The sequence below is a fragment of the Panthera onca genome, chromosome C2 (assembly GCF_046562875.1).
Source record: "Panthera onca isolate mPanOnc1 chromosome C2, mPanOnc1 haplotype 2, whole genome shotgun sequence".
NCBI classification, from domain to species: Eukaryota; Metazoa; Chordata; class Mammalia; order Carnivora; family Felidae; genus Panthera; species Panthera onca.
Window position 1 is genome coordinate 54,316,958 of NC_138347.1, and position 26,495 is coordinate 54,343,452.

Sequence of the window (26,495 nt, forward strand, 5' to 3'; positions counted from 1 at the left end):
CCCCACATTGGGAGTAGAACTTACTTGAAAGAAAGAAAGAAAGAAAGAAAGAAAGAAAGAAAGAACATTTTTGCTTCTCAAATTGATGAATATTTTTTAAATTATAATACTCAGTTTTAGAAAGGATGTTGCAAAAACGCACTCTCATATATAACCTTTACGGATGACAATTTGACAATGATATCCAAAGTTTTAATGCTTACCATTTGCACAGTCCTATATGTCCACAGGAAATAATAAAGATGTAAAAGAAATTTATATGTAAGAATAATCACAGTGTGGATTGATAAAATAAATAATGGTACATATTTAATGGGATAATATTCAGTTATTTATTCAGTTTCAAAAACAATTGCATTATGGCACAAAAACAGACACATAGACCAATGGAATAGAATAGAAACCCCAGAACTAGACCCACAAACGTATGGCCAACTCATCTTTGACAAAGCAGGAAAGAACATCCAATGGAAAAAAGACAGTCTCTTTAACAAATGGTGCTGGGAGAACTGGACAGCAACATGCAGAAGGTTGAAACTAGACCACTTTCTCACACCATTCACAAAAATAAACTCAAAATGGATAAAGGACCTGAATGTGAGACAGGAAACCATCAAAACCCTAGAGGAGAAAGCAGGAAAACACCTCTCTCTCACCGTAGCAATCTCTTACTCGACACATCCCCAAAGGCAAGGGAATTAAAAGCAAAAGTGAATTACTGGGACCTTATGAAGATAAAAAGCTTCTGCACAGCAAAGGAAATAACCAACAAAACTAAAAGGCAACCAATGGAATGGGAAAAGATATTTGCAAATGACATATCGGACAAAGGGCTAGTATCCAAAATCTATAAAGAGCTCACCAAACTCCACACCCGAAAAACAAATAACCCAGTGAAGAAATGGGCAGAAAACATGAATAGACACTTCTCTAAAGAAGACATCCGGATGGCCAACAGGCACATGAAAAGATGCTCAACGTCGCTCCTTATCAGGGAAATACAAATCAAAACCACACTCAGATATCACTTCACGCCAGTCAGAGTGGCCAAAATGAACAAATCAGGAGACTATAGATGCTGGCGAGGATGTGGAGAAACGGGAACCCTCTTGCACTGTTGGTGGGAATGCAAATTGGTGCAGCCACTCTGGAAAGCAGTGTGGAGGTTCCTCAGAAAATTAAAAATAGACCTACCCTATGACCCAGCAATAGCACTGCTAGGAATTTATCCAAGGGATACAGGAGTACTGATGCATAGGGGCACTTGTACCCCAATGTTTATAGCAGCACTCTCAACAATAGCCAAATTATGGAAAGAGCCTAAATGTCCATCAACTGATGAATGGATAAAGAAATTGCGGTTTATATACACAATGGAGTACTACATGGCAATGAGAAAAAAAGAAATATGGCCCTTTGTAGCAACGTGGATGGAACTGGAGAGTGTGATGCTAAGTGAAATAAGCCATACAGAGAAAGACAGATACCATATGTTTTCACTCTTATGTGGATCCTGAGAAACTTAACAGAAATCCATGGAGGAGGGGAAGGAAAAAAAAAAAAAAAAAGAGGTTAGAGTGGGAGAGAGCCAAAGCATAAGAGACTCTTAAAAACTGAGAACAAACTGAGGGTTGATGGGGGGTGGGAGGGAGGGGAGGGTGGGTGATGGGTATTGAGGAGGGCACCTTTTGGGATGAGCACTGGGTGTTGTATGGAAACCAATTTGACAATAAATTTCATATATTGAAAAAAAAAACAATTACATTAGAAAATACTCAAATATTTATAAAGTGACTAAAGAGAGTTATTAAACTATGTTACAGAATGATCATAATGTATACTTATACACAGAGAAAAGAAACTGACAACAAATTGTGAATTGACTTTTTTCAATTTGAAGACCATAGTTAATTTCCTTTCTTGTTTTAAAAAATATGTTTTTATATTTTCAAATTTTCTTCAATACTATAATATTCTAATCAGGAACAGAGTTGTTTTTAAAACATTGCAAACCCTTATTTCAATTCCATTTTTTAATGTTTATTTACTTATTTTGAGAGAGAAAGAAAAGGGTACGAGCCAGTGAGGGAGGGGCAGACACACAGGGAGAGAGAGAATCCCAAGCAGGCTCCATGCTGTCAACGCAGAGCCCAACACAGGGCTTGATCTTACAACAGTGAGATCACAATCCCAGACAAAATCAAGAGTTGGACACTTGGGGTGCCTGGGTGGCTCAGTTGTTTGGGCTTTGGACGTCAGCTCAGATCATGATCTCACGGTTCGTGAGTTCGAACCCCGCAGCCAGCTCTGTGCTAACAGCCCAGAGCCTGGAGTCTGATTCAGAATCTGTGTCTTCCTCTCTCTCTGCCCCTCTCCTGCTCACACTCACTCCCTCTCTCTCTCTCTCAAAAATAAATAAATATTGAAAAAATTTTTTAAAAAGTTGGACGCTTAACTGACTGGGCCATCTAGGTGTCTCTCAATTCCATTTTTGAATAAAATGTATTAAATGTGCCACTCTGGTGCAGATAGTGAAAAAAACTGTGCATGTGGTAGGGAAGAAGTGTATGGGAACTCTCTGCTCAGTTTGGTTGTAGCCTAAAACTGCTCTAAAAAATAAAGTTAAAAATTTTTTTTAAAAGATTCACAGAATACAAACTGGATGCAAGGTAGATCTGGCACTGCATAATACAGAATTTTAAAATAATATTGACTTAGTGTAGAAGCCTTTGAAGTGTTCTGATCAGGTGCATAATAAATTTTTGTATATCAATTTATTTGAGCAAATCTATAACTCACATAATGAGGATGAAATTAAAACATAATAATTTTTCATTTGCCTTCTTATTTACATAGGTAGGAAAAAGTGACCTAAGAGAAAACTGCCCAGTAGAAACAGAAGAGGCACATATGTAATTGTAAGTTATCTGGGTGCTGCAACAAAACAACAAAAATAGTAAAAGGCAATGGCTAAAATGGGGGCACATGGCTGGCTCAGTCAGTGAAGCATGTGACTCCTGATCCTGGGGTCATGAGTTTAAACCGCACATTGGGCATAGAGATTACTTAAAATAAATACATTAATTAATTAATTAATTAATTAATTTTTAAAAAACAATGGAATAGAATAGAGAACCCAGAATTGGACCCACAAATGTATGGCTAACTAAGCTTTGATGAAGCAGGAAAGAGTATCCAATGGAAAAAAGTCTCTTTAGCAAATGGTGCTGGGAGAAGAACGAAACTAGACCACTGTCTTACACCATACACAAAAATAAACTCCACATGGATAAAAGACCTAAATGTGAGACAGGAAGCCATCAAAACCCTAGAGGAGAAAGCAAGCAACAACAACCTCTTTGACCTCAGCCACAGCAATTCCTTTTTTTTTTTTTAATTTTTTTTTAACGTTTATTTATTTTTGAGACAGAGAGAGACAGAGCATGAATGGGGGAGGGACAGAGAGAGAGGGAGACACATAATCAGAAGCAGGCTCCAGGCTCTGAGCCATCAGCCCAGAGCCCGACGCGGGCTCGAACTCACAGACTGCGAGATCGTGACCTGAGCTGAAGTCGGACGCTTAACCGACTGAGCCACCCAGGCGCCCCAACTGCAGCAATTTCTTACTCAACACATCTCCAAAGGCAAGGGAATTAAAATCAAAAATGAACTATTGGGACCTCAACAAGATAAAAAGCTTCTGCACTGCAAAGAAAACAACAAAACTAAAAGGCAACTGATGGAAAAGATATTTGCAAATGACATATCAGATAAAGGGTTAGTATCCAATATCTATAAAGAATCACCAAACTCCACACCTGAAAAACAAATAATCCAGTGAAGAAATGGGCAGAAGACATGACTAGACAATTTCCAAAGAAGATATCCAGATGGTGAACAGACACATGAAATGATGCTCAACGTCACTCATCATCAGGGAAATACAAATCAAAGCCACACTGAGATACCACCTCACACAGGGAAGGGTGGCTAAAATGAAGAACTCAGGAAACTATAGATGCTGGTGAGGATGTGAAGAAATGGGAACCCTCTTGCACTATTGGTGGGAATGCAAACTAGTGCAGCCTCTCTGGAAAACAGTGTGGAGGTTCCTCAAAAAATTAAAAATAGACCTACCCTATGATCCAGCAATAGGACTGCTAGGAATTTACCTAAGGGATAGAGAGTGCTGATGCATAGGGGCACTTGTACCCCAATGTTTATAGCAGTGCTTTCAACAATAGCCAAATTATGGAAACAGCCTAAATGTCCATCAACTGATGAATAGATAAAGAAGATGTGGTTTATATGTACAATGGAATACTATTTGGCAACGAGAAAGAATGAAATCATGCCATTTGCAGCAATGTGGATAGAACTGGAGGGTATTATGCTAAGTGAAATAAGCCATACAGAGAAAGACAGATACCATATGTTTTCACTCATATGTGGATCTTGAGAAACTTAAAAGTAGACCATGGGAGAAGGGAAGGGGGAAAAAAAGTTACAGAGAGGGAGGCAGGCAAACCATAAGAGACTCTTAAATACAGAGAACAAACTGAGGAGGGTTGATGGACGGTAGGGGAGAGGGGAAAGTGGGTGATAGGCATTGAAGAGGGCACTTGTTGGGATGAGCACTGGGTGTTGTATGGAAACCAATCTGACGATAAATTATACTAAAAAAAGTAAAAAATAATGATAAATAAGTAATAAATAAATTAATTAAACTAGTGAATAAATAAAAGTAATGGTTAAAATAAATTTTAATAATATATTTTATGTAACCCAATATATTCAAATACTGCCATTTCATCATATACTCAGTATAAAAAATTACTGAGATATTTTACCTTTTTATCATATGAAGTCACTGAATTGTAAATTTTGAATTTTACATTTGCAGTGCACTTCAATTTAGTCATTAAATTGTCTTTGGAAATTTTGATTGGTATTTAGATTTCATAAAATTTGCAGTTGAGAAAGTAGACTAACAGACCCAGGTTTTTCCAAACATAATTAAATCTTCCTATAACCGAACTGAAAAATGATTTTCAAATTTAAATTTAAATAAATTAAAATTAAATAAGATTAAAAATCAAGTTCCTCAGTTGCACTAGCCACATTTTATGTGGCTAGAGGCTACCTTATTGGTTATCTCCCCACCCAGGAAGGATTACTAGTGAAATATTGACATTGCATATGCTACTTTATGGGGAACAGGCTCGAACACACCTACTACTCATCAAGTTAAAATCTAAATCTTAGTCATGTTAAAAGAACGCATACTGGGGATTCTTACCTACTTTCTTGGCCTGTCTTTATTACCACTGAATCATACATGTGGTGAGTTATTCTCAGCAAATGTATTTACAAAAAGAGAAGTAATATCCCCATACTGAAAATGAGGTATTGCTTCTGGCAATAAATTGCCTGCACGATTTCACTTCCCCTTGCTACTTTTAGGGATGATTCTGTCACTACATGATTTCTAATAGTAAAGACTAAGGGTGTGAAGAGTGCAAAATACAGGCATTGTGTTATTTTTAGGAGATGGTTTGTGACTGCGCAGACAACAGAACTTCCTCACATATTTAAAAAGTCTCGCATGACCCAAAGGAGTGGAACTAATGAACTGTCCAATGCTCAGCTGTGCTTTTCAGCTTGTCCAACAAATTGGACAAGCCCTTTACTGTTAGAAGCCATTCCTCTGGTGGTGCTAGTGACTGTAATATTTTAAATGCATCACAGACCGGACTTGAACTCTTACACACCTGTTATGTGAAGTCGTGTCCTGAGTACTAGCAGTGGAATAGCTAAGCTAAAATAGAGCATGCACATGAACATGGCTGCCAGTGACGTTACTGTTTGAAAAAATTATATCATGACAATTGTTCCTTCCCTTCCTCTGAATAAGTGTATGCCCCCAAAATCATCATCGTCACTTAGTACCATAAGTAAAAATCAAAAACAATTACCAGGGTGCCTGGGTGGCTCAGTTGGCTAAGCATCTGACTTTAGCTCACGTCATGATCTCATCAACTGTGAGTTGGAGCCCCAAGTCGGGCTCTGTGCTGACAGCTCGGAGCCTGGATTCTGTGTCTCCCTCTCTCTCTGCCCCACCGCTGCTTGTGCTCTGTCTCTATCAAAAATAAATAAACATTAAAAAAAAAACCTAGTATGTGGTATGTGATAACACATGTGTGTACGTGAACCACTATTTCCAGTGTGTCAATAAATCATCAACAAACTTTAATAGTACTGAGTGCCAAGAATTTCAACAGTGGTCAGGATACAGTGACATAAATGATACAGTTCCTAATGAGAGAGATTAGATTTGTAGACAGAAGACAACTAACAACATGGCAGCATGTAATTAAGTCAAAGCAAGTGAAACTGTATTGTTCCTCATCACATAATGGCAGCAAAAAAGGAGAGGGGGAAAAGGGGCAGGTAGGGGAAGTGAGAAGGAGAGGTGCGGGAGTGGGGCAAGGGGGAAGAGGGAGAGGAAGGGGAGGAGGACAGGAAGAAAGTAATTTTCACTTAAGAATGCCTTTGATAAAGCAGTGAAAATTATTAATTTTATTAAATGCTGACTCTTTAGGCCATGTTTTCTTAGTATTCTCTGGGATACAATGGGAGGGAGACATAAAGTACTTCTGCTACATACAGAAGTACAACAGCTGTCTTGAGAAAAAGCATTCGTACAACTGAGTTTCAAGTTGAACTAGTCACTTTCTTCATAGAGTGGCATTTTTATTTGAAAAAACAACTGACAGACTATGGTTTATCAGACTTGAGTATTTGGCAAATATTGTCTCAGATATAAACAACAGTAAGCCTGTCACTTCAAGGAAAACAACCAACTGTATTTCTTACCAATGATAAAATATGAGGTTTTAAGCAGATAAAATCTAAGATTTAGATTTTAACTTGAATTTTGGAAAACTTGTATGTAAAATTTTTCCTGAGGAAATCAAGCATATAACGAATGAATATGATGTTTTTGGTACTGTATGATGAAATTAGTCAGTTTGAAAAATCTGCATAATTCAGTGAATCAACAGTTTCCAAATGACCAGTGCATGATATTACAAATCATGCATGGGTAAAAGGTCCATTCAGTAAACCAATGGGCTTTAAGGTAACAGAATATGAAAAGTGTATTGATATGGATTTAAACTCCACATTTTTTTAAATTATCACTAACTTTTTAAAAACTACCACTTGAAGAATTTTGGAGTAATATCAAAGAATAATGACAATAATCTGAAAAAAGCTAATAAAATACTCTTCCCTTTTCCTACTATATATTTCTTTTTTTTTTAATTTTTTTTAACGTTTATTTATTTTTGAGACAGAGAGAGACAGAGCATGAACGGGGGAGGGTCAGAGAGAGAGGGAGACACAGAATCGGAAACAGGCTCCAGGCTCTGAGCAGTCAGCACAGAGCCCGATGCGGGGCTTGAACTCACAGACTGCGAGATCATGACCTGAGCTGAAGTCGGACGCTCAACCGACTGAGCCACCCAGGCGCCCCTACTATATATTTCTTTGAGGCCAGATTTTTTTCAAACACTTCAAACTATACACCATATCACAATTTTTGGAATGCAGAAGGAAATGTGAAAATCTATCTGCTTAGAGCCAGCTAGATATTAAGTTAGATATTAAAGACATTTACAAAACAGAAGACATCTTTTTCAGTTTGTTTTGGGAAGTATCATTATTTTTCATGAAAAATATGTCATTTGTATTAATATGCAGTGGCCTGATCATTATTATAAGTTAGTAACAAATAGTTTAAACATTTCTCCAAGTTTAATTCCTAACACAATGAGTATCCATAGATGCAATTCACATCAACAAAAGCTTTTGGGGTGCTGAGACCAAAATATTTGAGAATTACCGGACACACTCTAGGTAAGGGAGCTATCAGGAGGATCTAAGGAAACCATGCTATGAAACCAGGTACCCGTAATCTCCAAACATACTCCTTCCCCACGATCTTTTGAGGCCTTGAATAAATGGTATTGATTATTTAAATATGACCAATTTACATTAGTGTTCTTCAAATAACAATTGAACAATGTAACAATTGAACAAGTAAACAATGTTGTACTTGTGGAAATGCAATATTAAATCCCCCCAAGGCAGCAAAAGTCTGTTATTATTATCGGAGACCTACTATTTATTAAGTGGTAGGAGTAATATCTAAGAGAATAACTAACTATATTATATGAGATTTTACCATGCATCAGTGGTTCCTTTTCATGTCCAAAGTCTCCTTTTTAATATTTATTATCATTTTTACAACACTCCACGGATCTAACGTAAAGATATTGTCTAGCAAATAAGCGACATTTATTTAGTAACAGTTAATTCATTTTCCTGTTTTACAGGAAATACAGCTCTGTATTCATGTAACACCAGGCAAAGCAAACATAGCAGAATTTTAATGTATCTGCAGTAATTATGTGATTTCTGCTTAGATTGTTAAATTTTTAAAATAGTTTGTGGACACCTCCCTATCCCATTTTTACCTCCATGTATCTTTTGGGATATAGAAACTCCAGACTGAGATTATCTGTGGCATATAGGGGTTTTGTCTTTTGTTTTGTTTTATTAATTTAGGTTTTGATCTCAAATTGTGATAGAAATGAGTTTGCCTGTTTTTGCTCAGTCAGCAGACATCTGGGAGTCTAGATGTGTCCCCTACAGGAATACACTGTAGTCTCAGGATGTGCAGCAAGAATATATAAAAACTTTGGGCTCTAGAATCAGAAAGTGGCTCTCCAGTTAATAACTATGTAAACTTAGGCAAGTAGCTTAAGCTCTTTGTACCTCAGTTTCCTTATACGTGAAATGGAGCTAATGACATCTGCCTCATAGAGCTGTTGGGTGGCACACCAAATGACAGCCATTATCATTATGCAAATAAAGTAAGTTGTGTTAAACACCAATATACTGCTTCAAAACTTGAGATTACAAATATTTCATATTATTGCCAATCTGTGGCAAACATTTTTTAAAAAGAAACTTGTGGTTGGTCATTGGTGCAATTTTGGCCACCTTCAAAACATGGAATAAAACATGGTCCATACTCAGTGTGCAATTGCTTAATACATACATTTAAAGGTAAATAGCATTGGTCTTTAGCAAATTAAAAATTGCTCAAGTTTATCTTTAGGCACAAAGATCTGTGTTCCAGATCTCATGGTGAACCAGTCCTCTGGTTCAAGAGCTGTAAGAATGACTATCCAAAGAAGCAGGTGGGTCTCTGGTTTCTCTTAGGATAGGATTTTCAACCCAGTTTGGAAATCTCCTATTTGGATCTAGTCACTTTCTTTGTCCCACCTGGACCACAAGTCAGTCCTTCTCTTCTCCACTTCTAATTCCTCCTAAGCCCTCTCAAATTCAAATTTAGTATTTTCCTACCAGTTTCATACTACATTAATTAGTATTCATCATTATTTTGGGGAGATTCTACATTCTTACATTGTAATATGGACTTCCATGTTAATGAAATTTCTGACAGTTACTATTTAAATTCTTCCTTTCTTTTGTAATCCTGGCTGCATTTCTACAAAGTGTTACAGTGTTGGGAAAAAACATTAAAAGTAGTTATCAATATGTTTTGTTCATAACTGTAATAAAATGAAAACATCTTAGCTTTATGATAAATTCTGTAATTAAAAACTAATTCTTCCCTACTTTGCAAAGGTAGTTCAGGGATTAATTAAGGTCTTTAAATTGTGCATAAGATTTATGTACTTTTTCATTCATATAACTTAGAAGTTGTCACTTTGTAAAAACAATATTTAGAGATAACTGTAATAGCCTCTATATTTTTACATCGCATTTCCTTTTCTTAAAAAAAAAAATCAGTGCTCCACAAATGTATTTTTAATTTACTAAAAAAAAAAAAAAAAAAAAAAAAAAAAAGTGCTCGTTTCTGAGAAAACGTGGCTTTGTATACGATCTATAACGTCCTTTTGACAATTCAGAGAATTCAAAAATGCTAGGCTATCAAGGGCGATAGGTTTTCACGAAAATCCGGCCGCTGCCCGATCTCTCCCGGTCTGGACCAATCCGAGCCGCCACAGCGCCGCGATCTCGGAAAAGCTCTGCGCTGCAGACGTATGGCCTCGCCCGCAGACACACGCCCTGGCCCAACTGCCCGGTCCTCCCGGCTTCCCTTCCTAGATGCCTCGGAACCGTCACCGCAGTAATCTGATGACTCTATAGGTCAGCAGTAGTTCCCAACTTCTTCTATTAAGAGAAGTCTTTGTAAAATTCAAAACAATTTAACAGATCCCGCTGCCACCGTCCAAACACATTGTGATAGCCGTAGTTTTCTCTAGTGACTAAGAAAACTTTTAAAACGTCAAAAGCTTCAATAGTTCTGTAACACTCTCAAATGCCTGTACATTTTATTAATCATAACATTTGAATACATAGTAATTTATGCTGTGCGCTAAATTTACAGATGATTGCGCCCACTCCTTGCCCAGGGAAGCCCCAGGGTCCCCAGAAGGAGTCCAGGGTCCGAGGCCAGGGACGCAGGACCTGCTACGGTGGACGTAGAGGCGGTAGGTCGTGCCTCCTACTCCAAACGTTCAATTATACTCGTTTCTCAGGGACAGCAGGACGCTCTTCCTAATCGTCGCCGGGGCATCGCAGAGTATCTGCTGCCCCCTATCGGTGGTGAGGCGAACAATAGTCCGAATCCGGTTAGAATCAACTAGAAGAGGCCTCTTGAATAAAAGAATATTCCATGACTACGCAGTAGCGAAAGGACTCTCGGAGAACCAGTTTTTCGGAGACAGTCAACTCTGGCCGCCGCGTTTTCACGGAGGGGTTGGCAAGTGAAGGAGAGGATGTTGTATTGTGAAGGGGAATCTGACGCTGCTTTGGTGAAGGCTCAGGATGGGCGGGAGTTAGGGCGGGGTCCAGGATACCCTAAGGGTTCAGTTTATTTTCCACCCACCTATTCAGCAACCCACCTCTTCCTTCTGAAAACCTTTCATTCTCAGTCGGGATGAGGATATTCATTAGAGCACAGCGTGGGGCTCTCCCAATCCCCTGAAGCATCTGTCCCCTCATATTACACCTTGACCAGAGAGTCCAGTGACACAAGCATAGGTGACAAAGGCCATCCCACCCTGGGAAGCTGACTCAGCTGTGTCCCGTAATGGTCTCCCAACAGCGTGTTATTTCTCCAGTCCCTTTGATGGGAATATGGATATGCTTCAGAAAAGTAAAATAAATACTGAGAAGAAAGCTCCCAGTTACCCCAAGCTGCCACTGATGCCTGTATATGCGAAATTTTCTCCTAGAACTGCGTATGTAAAAATTGCCTCCACTTGGACATAGCCAAGACTAACAGGCTCAGAACGTGTGTGCCATTGTTACTCAGATATTTCCTATTCTTATTTTCATTAATTTCTTCCGCCCTACTACCACTCTCCTAACACACACACACACACACACACACACACACACACACACACACACACTTTCCAGTATCCTAACTTCTTCACTTATGTCCATATTTGCTCTGGCCCTTTGGGATGATGGCAAGAGGCAGATGAACGAAAGTGAGTGGGGGAAGGGAGGAAGGGGAAGAAGGAGAATCGTCTTCCACACCAGACTTTGTTTAAGCGGGAAGACACCTCCGGCGGCGGGTCTTTAGGACGACAACGGAAAAGTCCCACTAGGAGCTCACAGCACGAGTACTGGCGCCCCCAACCTGCTGGTGGCGGCAGGAGGTCTGGGATCTAGTCGGTCCCCTCCGAGGGTCCCGCCCGTCAGCGCTGGGGGGTCGGGCCCTCCAGTGTAGCTGGGAGTCTGGGAGAGGAAAGAGACTCCACTGATTCCGTTCTTCCTCCCAGCTCGCCTTGGCGGCGGCCGCCGGCCATGGCCCCGCCAATTCTGTGCTCCCAAGCGGCCGCAGGTGCCGAGTGGCCCATCCCGAGCGGCAGCGACGCAGGGCTGGTTGACCCCTCCCAGCGTCCAGCCCCGAGAGGGTCTTCGGTGCGTGGTAGAGGCCCTGGGCCCGGGAGCTCCCCGTTGCAGCGGCCTGTGGGCGCGGCGCGCAGGGGCGCGGGCGGGCGGCGGCAGCTCCCAGGCGCAGGCGGAAGGCGCGGCTCGGCCACGGTCACGGCCGCCGCCGGGTCTCGGGCGGAAGCGCGGGCTCCGGAGGGGAGGGGCTGCCGCGCCGGGCGAGGCCCAGGGCTCCCGGCCCGCAGCGGCGCCGGTAGTTGCAGAGCATATCTCAGGCGGCTGTCACGCCTGCCAGGCAAGGATGGCCCTGGTCAGTTTCAGCCCCGTTCCCGCGCGTGGTTGGGACAGGCCGGAGCCCACGCGTGTCCGTCTGTCACTGCGTCTTTCACTTCCATACATTAAGCCCCCTCCACCCGCACAGGCCCCAGCTCTGCGGTTGGTCGCTCCCGCGTCTGCCACCTCCAGGACCCAGAGCCGCCAAAGCAGCCTCCCGGCAAGCCTTGACTTCCCGGATGGGGCCATGCTTTTCTTCTAGGACAATCAGAGCTCCTCCCCTCCCAGCGATCTTTCTAGGAGGCCACCTCCAGAGATTTCGAGGCGATTTCCTCCCCCGCCGCCTTACTAAACTGGTAACTCCTCTCACCAGAAACACCGCGGGGGAATCACAAGCTGAATGTTTAGCGAGGGACCACCACCACTACCACCGTAAAAAACACAACTCAATGTGCGTGTAATGTTTTGATCAGTGGGTTAATGGGGGATAGAAGTTCGCTCTCTATTTTTCATATCCTTGATGTTCACGCTTTTTTAAAGTTACATTGTCTTGTTTTCTGCTCGGTCAACAACACGGAAAATGTGATATTGCTTTTTTGTGTGATTCAAAATCAGTTCTAATGACAGTGACTGAGAATTTCATGGCATCTTGTGAAATAAAATGGAGATGCACACCTAGGTGAGAGTCATTGTATTATATAGTGGAAGGCTAGATCCACCAGCAGCCCTTGAGAATCATTCTCTGCCTCTCTCAGCTCACCCCCTCTAGTGGGACTTCTATCATTTAATTATTTTTTTAATTATCATGAGACTCTCAGTCTAAGAGTAAGCATAGGGCAAAAGATTGAGCATAACACTTAAACAGTTCCCTCAAACTATCTTTATCCTCTTGGGGAAGTAATTCCTGGGCTAATAAAGAATTTCAAATTACAGGACACAGGAAAAAGTTGCTTAAAAAAAACACTGAAGTTATACTTCGTTATTTATTCACCAGATATTTATGGAGCACCAAATACACACACACACACACACCCACACACACCACACACACACACACACACACACACACACACACACACACCACCACACCACACCACACCATACACACATACTCTGGGCTATACAAATGATAATATATTACATCTATTGAATACTTAGTATTATATAGGCAATATAATTGTTTTAAAAGCATTATATCATTTTACCCTTTCAGAGACAATATAAAGTAGATACTGTTATTGTTATTTCTGCTTTATAAATGAGAAAAATGACATATTGCAGACTTGAAATAACTTTCTCAAGGTCGCCCAGGTAAGTGTTATGGCAGGGGGTTAAATCCAGCCAGTCTGATGCAGAGTCCACTCACCCACTACATTCTATCCTCCAGTCAGATCTGGGAATCTGTGTATTTTGGAACCACCTCAGATGAATCTGATGCAAAGTAGAACTTGAGAGGTATTGATATAATCACACTCTCTCATTTTCCTGATCAGAAAACAGACCCATAGAAATGATTTGTCTGAAGACACAGAATTAATTAATTGAAGAATGAGATCCAGAGAGCCACTTCCTGGTTCCTTGCCCTAAGTCCTTTCTACCATCCAAACCACACTGGCTCAGTCCAGGAGGAGTCAAGGAATGTAAATAACTTAACAGTTACAATAAATGTACAGTAAAATCTTGATTATCCTTAGCTTTCTCTTCTAATTGCTTGCCTTCTGGAAATTTGAGTGCTGTAGTTCCTCTCCCAGAGGGAGACAGAAACCAGGTGACATTCAATTATTTTATTTCTGCTTATATCAACTGGTAAGAACTCTAATATTAAAAATAAAAAAAGGGTGGGGGGAGCCAGAGAGGTTTGGTGACAGAAAAGGCTAAAACAAGTTCCTAAAATAAGACCTGCAGATGATCCCTGGATTTTGGTTTTCCCTACTACCAATAATTCTCATTGCTGTGGTGAAGGTCTAAAGAGGGAAAGAAGCAAAATGGATGCTCTCATCTTTTTTTTTTAATTTTGTCTTATTATTATGTTTGTTTTAGAGAGAGAGAGAGACAGACAGACAGAATGTGAGTGGGGGAGGGGCAGAGAGAGAGGGAGACACAGAATCCGAAGCAAGGCTCCAGGCTCTGGGCTGTCAGCACAGAGCCCGATGCAGGGCTTTAACCCATGAGTGTGAGATCATGACCTAAGTCGAAGTCGGACGCTCAACCAACTGAGCCACCCAGGCGCCCCAGATGCTTTCATCTTAAGGCTACCATTCCTCTACTCTTCCTGTGTACCCAAGTCTTGCCCATTGCTGATACTTGAAAAGTAGAATAAAGGAGAAGGAAATAAATGAAGAGAGTATGATGAATGACTCGAGCAATTTCTTTGTTTTGGAGAATAGAAGGGTTCTAGGGCTAAGAGGAAATAAATAACTAGGCTGCTATTCCTCCATCCTCAGCCTCAAGCACTGAGCATAGATAGTCCTACATTGTCATTAAACAAATAGATTTAGCCTGCTTATAACATCCCAACTTCTTTTAAAAAATTTTTCTTTGGAATCTCTTGAATCATAGACATGTTGAGAGGCTATGCAAGTACCATGGGGGCTGCTGCCTTTTCTCAACAACTGTGACCACGTTATTTCCTCACTTAAAAATCACTTGCTGATTCCCTAGCAACTCTAGAGAATAACATTTGACTCCCTAACAAGGCAAACAAAATATTATATGATTTTCTCTGACTAGTTTGGTTGGGGCAGAAGTGAGGAAACTAAGTCAATTTGGTTTCTGGGAAGAGAGAACTGAAAAAAAGTGAGGGATAATCTCCTGGTGAGGGGAATCATGTAAGGATGAGCTGGGCAGATCCACTAGCCTCAACTCAGAAATCCATCTACTACCCTATCTACATGAACAACCTGCTGGTCACATAATGCACCACCCTCTGGTTGGAATTTTGAGCAATACTAAACTCACTCTAGTCCTCTGTACATACAACTCTGTCTCCTGCCTTGTGTTCTTGCATTATGTCCATCCTCTCCTTGGAATTCCTTCCCCTCTTGTCCTCTTGGTAAATGCATTTATTGCCCCAAACCCTGCTCAGATAGCACATACCTGTGAGTTCTTTCCTGATCCTCTGTTACATCCACCCCCCACCCCCCAAAGCAATAATCTCTTGCTTCTTCTGTTCCTTCTGTATCCTCTATTATGGCTCTTAGTCTATGTAATGATTTTTTTCCCACATCCTTTTCTGTTATACTGGAGCTCCTTGGGAATCTGTCTCTGTAAGTTTTGCTTAGTGTTATTAGAAAAGTTAGGGGACACAGGATTAACATATTTTTAGTAGAATATTATTTACATTTTGAACCAATATGCTCAGTATATTTAAAACAATAGGCCCACTTGTTACATAGTACAGAATGTCCAAAAAAATCTGGAGAGGAAAACATAGTGTATTTAGGATACTTTTTTTTCAGATTACCCCTTTACTTTAAATTTAGAGGTGCCTAAGCTAAAAAGTTTCCTGGAACTTGAAGAGTAGCATATTGAGCATATTATTTGAAAATGTAAATAAAATATTATATAAATGTAAGTATATCCTGTTTCCTGAATTCCAGGCCCCTATAGTCCTAGCACCTAACACTATGTCTGGTGCCTAACACATAAAAAGTATCTGCTGATTTGTTCTGAATTGAACAGAGCAACCACTAGTCTAGAATATCCACTGGTCGAGGGACCGGCTCATCATAGTTCCAGCCTCTACGTGTACTTTGGATGAGCTCCAATCAGCTTCCATCTCTTTGTCAATCTCAGTCCTCTATTTGCTCTTTCAGTTTGAATTAATGTTTTTGCCTAAATTACGATGACTACATGCTTTTGACATGTATTAGGGAAGGGAGTCCCCAAACTTGTCTCCACTAATGACAGTACAAGTTGTTGAGGGGCACAGACAATTAATAAAGCAATAGCATGAAAAGACCTCGGATCAACTAGTGGGTCGTTCATTCATGTATCAAACAATTTTTTTTCCAGATCCCTCTACATGTCGTCCTCTGGGCCAGGGAATACCCTCCCCCCCACCCCAGACTTGAAGAGAAACTGTGTTCTATGTGACATCTCCACTTGTATTTGTGCAGAATTTCCTACTGCCAGAAGCTTACAAGTAGACAAGAACTTTTTCTACCTTCTGAGACCATGAGGCCATGCCTGAACCAGCCATTTAAAGACTTTGCATGGATAACTCTTCTGCCAGGTTAACTCTTTAGTGAATAAAACATTTTGTGCATATTTATGCAAAATTCAAGAGATAATTGGTAGATATTTAATAGCACCTCTGGAGCACAAGTATACATATATATGCCCATAGTTCATATCCCTGAAAAGTAGTCTCACATGAACAAACCTATCTCTGTGGTATCTCTAGAAGTTTCACATGAATTTAATAATACCATGAATATCTTGTATGTTTGACCATTTAGGTATATTAGTAATGTTCACATACTCACCTCAGATAACTAATGAAAAAGAAAGCCTGTAATTTAGTAGGTACAGTTGAATATACTTTTAACATCATTAAAATACAGCTTATATATTACTAGGGAGAAGAATCGAGGACTTTAGCTTCTTTAGTCCTGCTGAAAATAATATGAAATATAACAAGAAATGGAAAATTAATGAAGTCTATATGTCTGAGGAATGATTATATTCTTTAACAAAAAACATTTGGGGAACTCTTGGCTCAAAAGAGATTTGAGAAATAGGGGGCAAAGATTCCTGCCCCGATTAAGGGGCATTTTTAGAAGTGTAGTTTTCATTGTTTTTTTTTTTTCCTTCAGTGACACTCAGGTCATGTCTCAAATTGCAAAGCAACCAAAAATCTCCAGTCCATTATCTGAGTAATTTGGGCCCCAGATAAACTATCTTTGCTTGAATTACCTCTGTGGTTATCACCATTACAATCATATTAGCTTAAAGTAAGAGAGGCAACACAATGTATTGGGAATATCTGGAGCCAAATGATTTGGATTCAAATCCTGATTACCCCATTTATCAGCTCTGTGACCTTGGCCTTGCTTTCAGCTTCTTTCCTCTTTTGGTTAACTACTTTGCGAAACAGTCTATCTCAAATGCCCTGCCGACCATTAGGGAGATATTGTGAGGCCAGCTAAGGTACTGTATATGCAAGCTACACTTTGGATTGCTGAGCAGTTCAAATATATGTTTCTGATGTAGGTCATACAATTTTTAATTAAAGGAAATATTCCTTGAAGTGAATTAAAGAAATATCCAAATTGATTTCTTGGAATCACTCACAGAATAGGATTCTCTGAATTAAACACCAAGAAACCACTTTCTCAAATATTTATCCATTTTGTTTCATTTTGCATTTTATCAGTAAATGAGTTCTGATATTGCTATAGCTACCAAACAATTTCTGCTCTGAACCAACGGAGACAGCATCAAGGCATTGACAAAAAGTATCATTGACTTCTCTTGTCATTTTATGTAATTTTTTTCTACTATGAGTTCACTGGATTCACTATTAGCATCTATGCTGATATCCTTGAATAAAACATTTACAAATCTGCAACCATTTATTCAAACATAAGTTTATATGCAGGGCAGAGAGAAAATTAAGGGACAAAAAAGTTCTATTGTAGATCTTCACATTTGTTTCTGAGACCATTTTTTCCTAAGGAAAAAAAGAAAGGCTACAAATTCATAAATTCTGACTTTGTGCTGTTCAAACTGGAAGTGAGAGGAAAATGTATTAATACAAATACCTGGGGGCGCCTGGATGGCTCAGTTCGTTGGGCATCTGACTTCAGCTCGGGTCATGGTCTCATGGTTTGTGGGTTCAGGCCCTGTGTCAGGCTCTGTGGTATCAGTACAGGGCCTGTTTCGGATCTTCTGTTTCCCTCTCTCTCTCTGCCCCTTGCCTGCTCGAGCTCTCTCTGTCTCAAAAATAAATGAATAAACATTTAAAAAGTGTAAAATCAAAGTTAATAAATGTTGAAAAAAACAAACCCCTGCCCCCAAATACCTGTATAAGAATTAAGCAACAAGAGGATCATAAAACAATACCCATTTCCTTCGGTTAAATTTTCTTAAATAAGACGTGTGCTTTATTTTTCACCTCTATCTTCCCCTATGAGTTGGTGATTAATGATTAAAATATATATCCTTTTCATAATAATTGCATCAATATGCCTCTCCCTTTCATCCTACCTACTGGAAAAAAAAATGGAGGAAAAAATATTGCAAAATAAAAATACAAAAAAAGTTTGATTCAAAACATTTTTTTTTTATCTTGGGTAAGAAAGGAGAAAATTGAGCATCACTGCCCTAAATAAATTATGTAAGAATTACATGTTATATTAAGTTCCTTATATCTTTTAAATCTTACAAGGTTTTAACCATCCCGAATGACTTCCTGAATTGAGCTCCTTTTTAACAGGTAAAGAAACCAGGTTTGACATGATTCCGGGTATCTATACAGCTGGGGTGGGGGGCAATGACCGGCAATTCCCATCTCTTCGCAAATAAGAAGTGATGTTCACTGGAGGTTTCCCTGGAAAGGCCGAGTAGTGAGTAATGATCAGATACAGGGTTGCAGAGGTGTCCAGGGGTTTATGGTATGAATATCTGTATGTGTGGGCATGGTGAAGAGACTTCTCAGAGGCCAATGTTCAAAAACACTAGAAAACACCCACTAGAATTATTACTGCCACTTCAGTTTTAGGGCTGTATTTTCCTGATTAACTTGGTAAATTAAACTGTTCTTAAGTGAGCAGAATAGAAGATAGGTCCATGCCTACACATAGTTCTTTTGTGTTACAGAAACAAAAGAAGGGGTTTCATGATCCACTGTGCCAATGAGTGGATTCATGAGGAGAATTAGTCTAAGTATCACAAGAAAAGGAAGGGAAGACTAGGAAAACCCTCACAACATCTCCATGGCTCCAGTTCATTTTATACTCTCTTCTATTTCCAATCTTCCTTGAAGAACAAAGGACCTGATTTCTTGTTTTTCCTTAGCTCCATTTTCGGTATTTGAGAGACATGGGTTTGCCAGCAAGAGCTCTGCAGTCACCATGTTATATTGAATTCAGCAGTGTGACCCAAAAGTGGCATCAATAGACTTGACTATGTGACTGGCTTGGAACAGTGTCCCTGGTCTCAGGGCTTTGAACTTCTGACTCTAGGTGTGTAAATCTTCACAAGGGTATCATTTGGTGTACGAAGTTCCAAAGAATGTACAGTGTGTGTGTGTATGTGTGTGTATACATATATATATATAAATTTTTTAATGTTTGTTTTGAGAGAGAGAGACAGAGCACAAGTGAGGCAGGGGCAAAGAGAGAGGGAGACACAGAATCCGAAGCAGGCTCCAGGCTTTGAGCTGTCAGCACAGAGCCTGATGTGGGGCTCAAACTTGTGAACCACAAGATCATGACCTGAGCCTAAGTTGGATGCTTAACCAACTGAGCCACCCAGGATCCCCACAAAATTTATATTTTAATAACTCTATGCAAAAGTTCTAGAACAGGGCTGTGAAAAACCAGCTGCTCTGCTTTTAGAGACTTTTTCCATAGATATTAATTAATAGGAAAATTTAATAATGGCAAAACTTTTTGAGAAATTTAAAAATTAGCAAATAATATTTGACATTTTTTTCTAATTGTGGATTCATCTAACAATTAATTCCTGAGTACCCACTATACAGCAAACATTCTTCTAGACCCTAAGGTGACAGCAAGTGATACAGACAGAATTGTGTCCCTCCACTCCATTCATATGCTGAAGCCCTAACCCCCAAATAACGGTATTTGGAGATGGGACCTTTGGAAAGTATTTAGGGTTAGATAAGGTCGTGAGGGGGGGACCCTCATGATGGGATTAGTACCCTTCTAAGAAGAGACAGCAGACGGCTTGCTCTCTCTCCCTCTCTCCATGGGTGCCTGCACAAACAAGTCACATGAACACACGGAGAGATGGCAGCCCCCTATAAGCCAAAAGAAGAGGCATCAGAATGAAATTTGCCAGCACCTGCTCTCAGACTTCCAGCTTCCGAACTATGAGAAATAAATTGATGTTGTATAAGCCAGCTAGCCTGTAGTGTTTTGTTGTGGTAGCACAGGCAGACTAAGACAGCCAGGAACAAAACTGACAAATAACACAGAAGTAAAATCTGTAATGTGTCAGGTGGTTATAAGTGCTGTGGACAAGAATAAAGCAAGGAAAGGCAATGGGGCAGGTGTTATAATTTGTTAAAGAAGACTTCACTAAGAGGGTGACCTTTAATTAATGACCTGAAAGAGGTTAAGAAGCCAGCTCTGTGCCGCATGGGGAAAGAGCAGGCCGGGCAGGGAGAGAGACAGCAAGTGCCCAGGTTCTGAAGCAAGGGTGTGCCTGGCAGGGAAAAGCAGGGGGTGAGTGTGGCTGGAGTGGATGGAGGAGATGGGGTCAGACGTAATGAGTGGGCAATGTGGATCAGACGTATAGGACCTTGAGGCCATTTGTTGTAAGGGCTTGGCTTTATCCGGAAAGCCCTAAGAAGGTTCTGGTCTTCTGTTTTATAAGGAGCACCGTGTCTGTGGAGTGGAACTAGAGAGGGCAAGGGTGGAAGCAGGGAGACAGGAGCTGCCGCAGTGGTCAAGGTGAGAAATGATGGTGAAAAGCAGCAGCAGGAGAGGGAGTGACAAGTGGCATAGGTATTTGGAAGGTGGAGCTCACAGTATTTGCTGATAGCTTGGATGTGGGTGTGAACAAGAGGAGTTAGAAAAGACCCCTGAACTTGAGAGGCAGAGCAACTGAAAGAAAGAAGTTGGCATTACCTGCATTGAGGAAGACTGTATGAGGGGCAGGTTGGGAGGGGAAATTTGGGATTTTTTTTTAAATTTTATTTATTTGAGACAGCATGAGTGGGGGGAGGGACAGAGGAAGAGGGTAGGAGACAGAGAATCCCAAGCAGGCCCTGAGCTGCCAGCGCAGAGCCTGATGTGAGGCTCATGAACTGTGAGATCATGACCTGAGCCAAAACCAAGAGTCAGACATTCAACCGACTGAACCACCCAGGTGCCCCCAAATTTGGGATGTTTTAGGTTCAAAATGTCCCTTATGTAATTTAACTAGAGGTATTGGAGAGGCGATGGGATAAACAAGTTTTGGAATTCAGGGGAAGTTTTCTGATCTGAGCTGGAGAAATAAATTTAGGAGTTCATTTAAAGCCCTGTAAATGAATGCAAGGATGGTATTCAAGATATTTAACAACCGGTATGGTGCTGGATGGAGCTAACCAGTCAGAAGATGCTGCTGTTCTAAAAGGTCAAGTGTTTACATTTCAGAAACTAGATCACCGGTAGATGTGAGGGTTCCTGAGTGAGGCCAGAGCCGTGGAAGCAGGCAGGGTGGAATCAGAGAGCCAGAGAGCAGCTCTTTACTAACTTGAGCGGAAATATTTCAACATGTCATCAAGCTGTATAGCATACCAGTGTGCGACAGGTGGAAAGTAGCCCTGAAGGAATATAGAGAAGGAGGAGGAGAAGGACGAGGAGAAGAGCAAGAACAAGAAGAGGTTCGAGGATGCCCTGGAAAGTCCAATATCTAGAGGTGGGGCGAAGGGGAGGACAGCAAAGGGGACTGAGGAGGAAGGGCCAATGAGATCCAGGAAACGCAGGAGGGTGTGGTGTCCTAGAAGCACAGTGTCCGCATGGTCCGGTTTGCCTAAGCCGGCCCAAGTTGCTATCTGTGTCAGTGTGATTACTTGTTGTGCTCATCATTCATTCTCAAAAATGCCTTTATCCTGAAAAACAGCTACATGGCCTCCCTGCAAAGAAGCAGTTTAAGTGAAGGAATGGTCCGCTATTTAAAGTGCTGCCAGGTGAAGTAAGAGGACAGAGAACTGGTTCCTGCATTTAGGCTCATGGAGGCCACTGGGACCTCATCAGGAAAGCAGTTCCAGTGGTGCAGCATGCATGAAAACTAGGAATCAGGGGAGAGGAGGAGGAGAGTGACTGATGACAGTAAACAGAGACAAATCTCCTAAGAAGTTTTGCTGTTAAAAAAAGAAGGAGAAAATTTATGGGGAGCAGGGTGGTTGGAAGGGAAGGTGAGTCAAGACAGGGTTTAGATGATGCTATGGACTGAATGTTTGCGTGTCCCCAAATCCAAATGTTAAAGCCTAACCCCCAAGGTGATGGTATTAGGAGCTGGGGCCTCTGGGAGGTGATTAGATCCTGAGAGTAAAGCTCTCATGATGGGATCCGTGCCCTTAGAAAAGGCCCTAGACGTTCTTACTGTGTAAGAATGAATATGTTAACATTATGTATTAAAACCTTTTCTTTGACCTAAAAGTTCCTATTTGTCTTTTGACTTTAAAGGGAATTAAACATTTTCATGGGCCCGTCAAAGTAAAATGGGTCGCAGGTACTGTGATGGCTGTGCCTGCAGATCGATGGCCCTGGATGCTAAGTAGATAAGAAGGGGATGGGGTTAGTGCTCAATAGAGTGCTAGCCTAGGAAGAAGTCCTCGCTGCTCATCCACAGAAACAGGAAAGAAGGCAGAGAACAGGGATGCAGAAAGTAGGTAGATACAGGGCTGGGAATTTGTGCAGGGTGGGTTGTTTTAATTTTTGTGTTTTTCCCCTGGACTGTTCCCATTTCTCAATGAAGTAGTAAGCATAATCATAAGTTAAGAGTGAGGATGGAGGAGGAGGAGGCCTGGAGGTTTGAAGAGAGAAGGAAAGAAGAAAACAGCCACAAAGGAGTGTGGGAGAGAGGCCAAACTGGGGAATGCATGGTAGAGTTCCAGGGCAGTGCTAGAGGCCCCCTAAGGTTAGGTGAGGAATTGAGAAAGAGACCAGGCAGCATGAGTTGTGTGGTTTTCCTCCAGCCACATTCAGCTGCCAAGTGCAGGGGTGAGGTGTAGGAGGAGAGCTGGATTCAAGCAGGGATGGAGTTTATCACGTAAGTATGGAAAAGAGAGAACTGGCAGGGCAGTTAAGGTACAAGCACAAGAGTGATTATGATAATGCACCTTGGAATTGAAGCTGGGTAAGTGTGGAAGTGGGGACAGGAAGGGAGGGGAGACATTGAATGATGGGGGTCTTGACTGTAGCTCCTGGTGGGTCAAAAATAGAGTTAAGCTCTAGAGGAAGTGAATTGGAAAGGTGGCCAATGATGGTGTGAGAATTTGATGCTTGAAATAGAGATTATGAAGGGATGTGCAGTTATCATTAACGAGGAGGACTACATAAACACATGAATATCTATCATGCAAAATTTAAGTATCTCGCATCTCCACACATTCTCCAAATGTGACCACTGTTAACAATTTGGTATGTATCAAATGTATGTGACATTTACATATTACATACAAATACACATTGCTTCAGTGTTGGTTGGTTTGTTGTTGCTGTTTTAAGATTTTAAGTACTCTCTATACCCGACATGGGGCTCAAACTCACAACCCCAAGATCAAGAGTCACATGCTCCACCAACTGAGCTAGCCAGGTGCCCCTATTTGTTTTTTGTTTTGTTTTTTTACATAAATGGGATCATGCTATGTTATCCCATTCCTTATTTGTTTTGCTTAACAATATATTCTGGCATTTTCGTGATTGTTTACATAAATCTATCTCATTTTTTAATGGCTTTTTTTTTCTTTTTTAATGGAATATTCTAGATACGTTTCATGTTTATAGTGGCTGATGGAATGTGAAATTCAGGTTTCTGGGTTCCCTTTTACAGACCCTTTCCAAGACCTTTGTAGGGGTTAACAACATGTCACAGGGCCATAGATTTTTGTAAAATTTGCAAATGTGATTCCTTAAGACTACAGTCTCTGTTCGGATTTCCTCCATGGTACCTTCCCTGTTTGGGGTGGTATTAGAGAGGCTATGAACATTAAAATAAATATTCACTTCCAAATGAATTCAAATCTGAATAAATCTGCATTTTCATAACTAATTTTGAATTGTTCTTAAAGAGCATCTTTCAGATTGCATAAGCTGTAGGTCCTCGGAGCCTAGCTCTGTCCCTACAGGTTAGCAATTCTTCTTTAACAGCCTATTTCCTCAGTGTTGTCTAGATTCCTGGCTACTTCCTGGGGCCCCAAACATGTATTGCTGAACTACAGAGCAAAAGTTCTCTCCCTCCCCGCCTCTCTGAAAGCCTATCCTGAGGTGACCAGAGGGGTCTCACTTCCCTGGATCAAGTTAGTGACCCTCAAACCAAGTTTAGGAAATTATGAAAATATACAAGTAATTCTGATTGTCTTGAATGCTACAATTTGGGGTATTTCTGTCATTGTTGCCTTTATCTCTGTATCAAAGCAGATCATAATTAACTGAGAATTTTGATATATAAGATCATTTCAAGATCATCTAATCCTGTCCTCTCATTTTACAACTTTGAGCGCCAAGGCCCAGAAAAGAAGAACCATGACGGTTTATAATTTTATAGTGTAGGCAAATCATTTCTTAAGTAAGGCCAGGCCCTGGGTTAAGTGGGAGGTGTGAAGATCAAGGAGGCAGGTCCCAGCTCAGAGACAGAAAACTGTTGGCCACACACCCTTGTAAACTTCAAGCACATTCTCCCTTGCTAGCTAGCAGGCACTAATGACTATAATAAATTAAGAGGGATTAAGTTAGGCAATAAACAATTACACTTGACAACAGGGTGTAAACCTGATGCCTTAATTAATGTATTGACCCATAGCTCTTTCTAGGTTAAGAACCCTGGTACTAATTCAGCCATAATATCTGTTCTTTTTCTTTCTTTCTTTCTTTCTTTCTTTCTTTCTTTCTTTCTTTCTTTCTTTCTTCCTATGCACTAGGACTACACTATATTCAATTTTCAAATAATAATTGCACAGAGCAACATATTAGAAAAATACAGAGACTCAAAATAAACCCGGGTTTGGCCACCCTTTCCTCTAAGAGTGATGATACTTTGACTTACCTCACAGTATTATGAAGATTAACAAGATTATGCCTATAAGTATTCTAAGCTCTTTGGATTTAAAAACTGCAGTTGGCTGGCAGCAACATTTTCTTTATGTCTAGTCTGCTTGGTTGGTAATGAGATATGACTTTAAAGAGAGTAATGTTGGACAGGCATATCCCATCAAGACTTATGCATCCAAACCTGCTTTGTCCCGTCATGTGGTCACCGTGGGAGACTACTTATTTTGATGAGGCTGACATTGCTTAAAACATTTTCTGAACTGCTCCTTAGGAACCGCTTTGGAGGCAGCTTGTAACACATAAGAGAAAAACAGCCTGCTCATGGTTTAGGGCAATTGTGGAAATACAGAAAGGTCTTTATAAACAACAATAGTTCAGGTAGTGGGTAACTGAGTAGCCCACACAGATAAAGTTATGTATGTCTAGCAAAGTAGCAATTTCATAAGAAGATGAGTGTCAGGTTAAAATTCCTCAGCAGTTGTTATAAGGCTCATCAAAAGCAGTTTTAAGCACATCCAGGCATGTGACATTCTCCCGGAAGATAGGAAGAGGAATTTTTTGAATATGAAAAGTCAGACATCTAGCGTTCAGTGATTTGACAGATCATATGCTGGCCAATGATTTTAGTAACAGTGAACATCTGAGTAGTAGTACATTATAATTATTTAAGCATTTTTATGTACGTTGGTTCATTTTATCTCCACAACAACCCTAAGATATTGCAAAAATAGACAGTATTATCATTTTCATTTTACTTATGTAAAAATTCAAGCTCAAAAAGTTAAGAGATAAGCCCAAGTTGGCCAATTCAATAAATGAGGCAGACCTCAGATCCACCTCTAGTAACTTCCACTCTTAATTCTTTCAACATTATAATTACTGTTCTTTAAAGTGTGTTATAAAGGATTCTGGACCTCCAGTATGGTCCTTGTAGTGATTTGAAAATAGGCCCACAAATTCTTTGACATTGTTCTCTTCAAAAGTTGGAGCCTAAAAAAAGACTGGAACCTAAGTCATCTGCCCACTGAGTGTGGGGTAAATTTGGTAACTCATGGGTAGGTGTGACAGTGTGTGACCTCTGAGACGAGGTCATAGAAGACATTATACCTTTCTCCTTGCTCTCATGGATCATTCACTCTGGGGGCAGCCAGCTGCCATCTTGTGAGGGTATTCCACCAGCCTACTGAAAATGTGAAGAACTAAGGGCTCCTGGGGTGCCTGGGGGGCTCAGCTGGTTCAGCCTCCAACTTCAGCTCAGGTCCTGATCTC

General features: G+C 40.6%; 1 long non-coding RNA gene across 1 annotated transcript; it reads left to right on the forward strand.

Moving 5' to 3' along the window:
* The first annotated feature begins 12,429 nt into the window (after positions 1–12,429).
* LOC132684318 (uncharacterized) lies at positions 12,430–16,561 on the forward strand. Its single transcript, XR_013557898.2, has 2 exons — positions 12,430–12,727; positions 16,291–16,561. It is a non-coding gene; the product is annotated as an uncharacterized LOC132684318 (long non-coding RNA).
* The last annotated feature ends 9,934 nt before the right edge of the window (positions 16,562–26,495 follow it).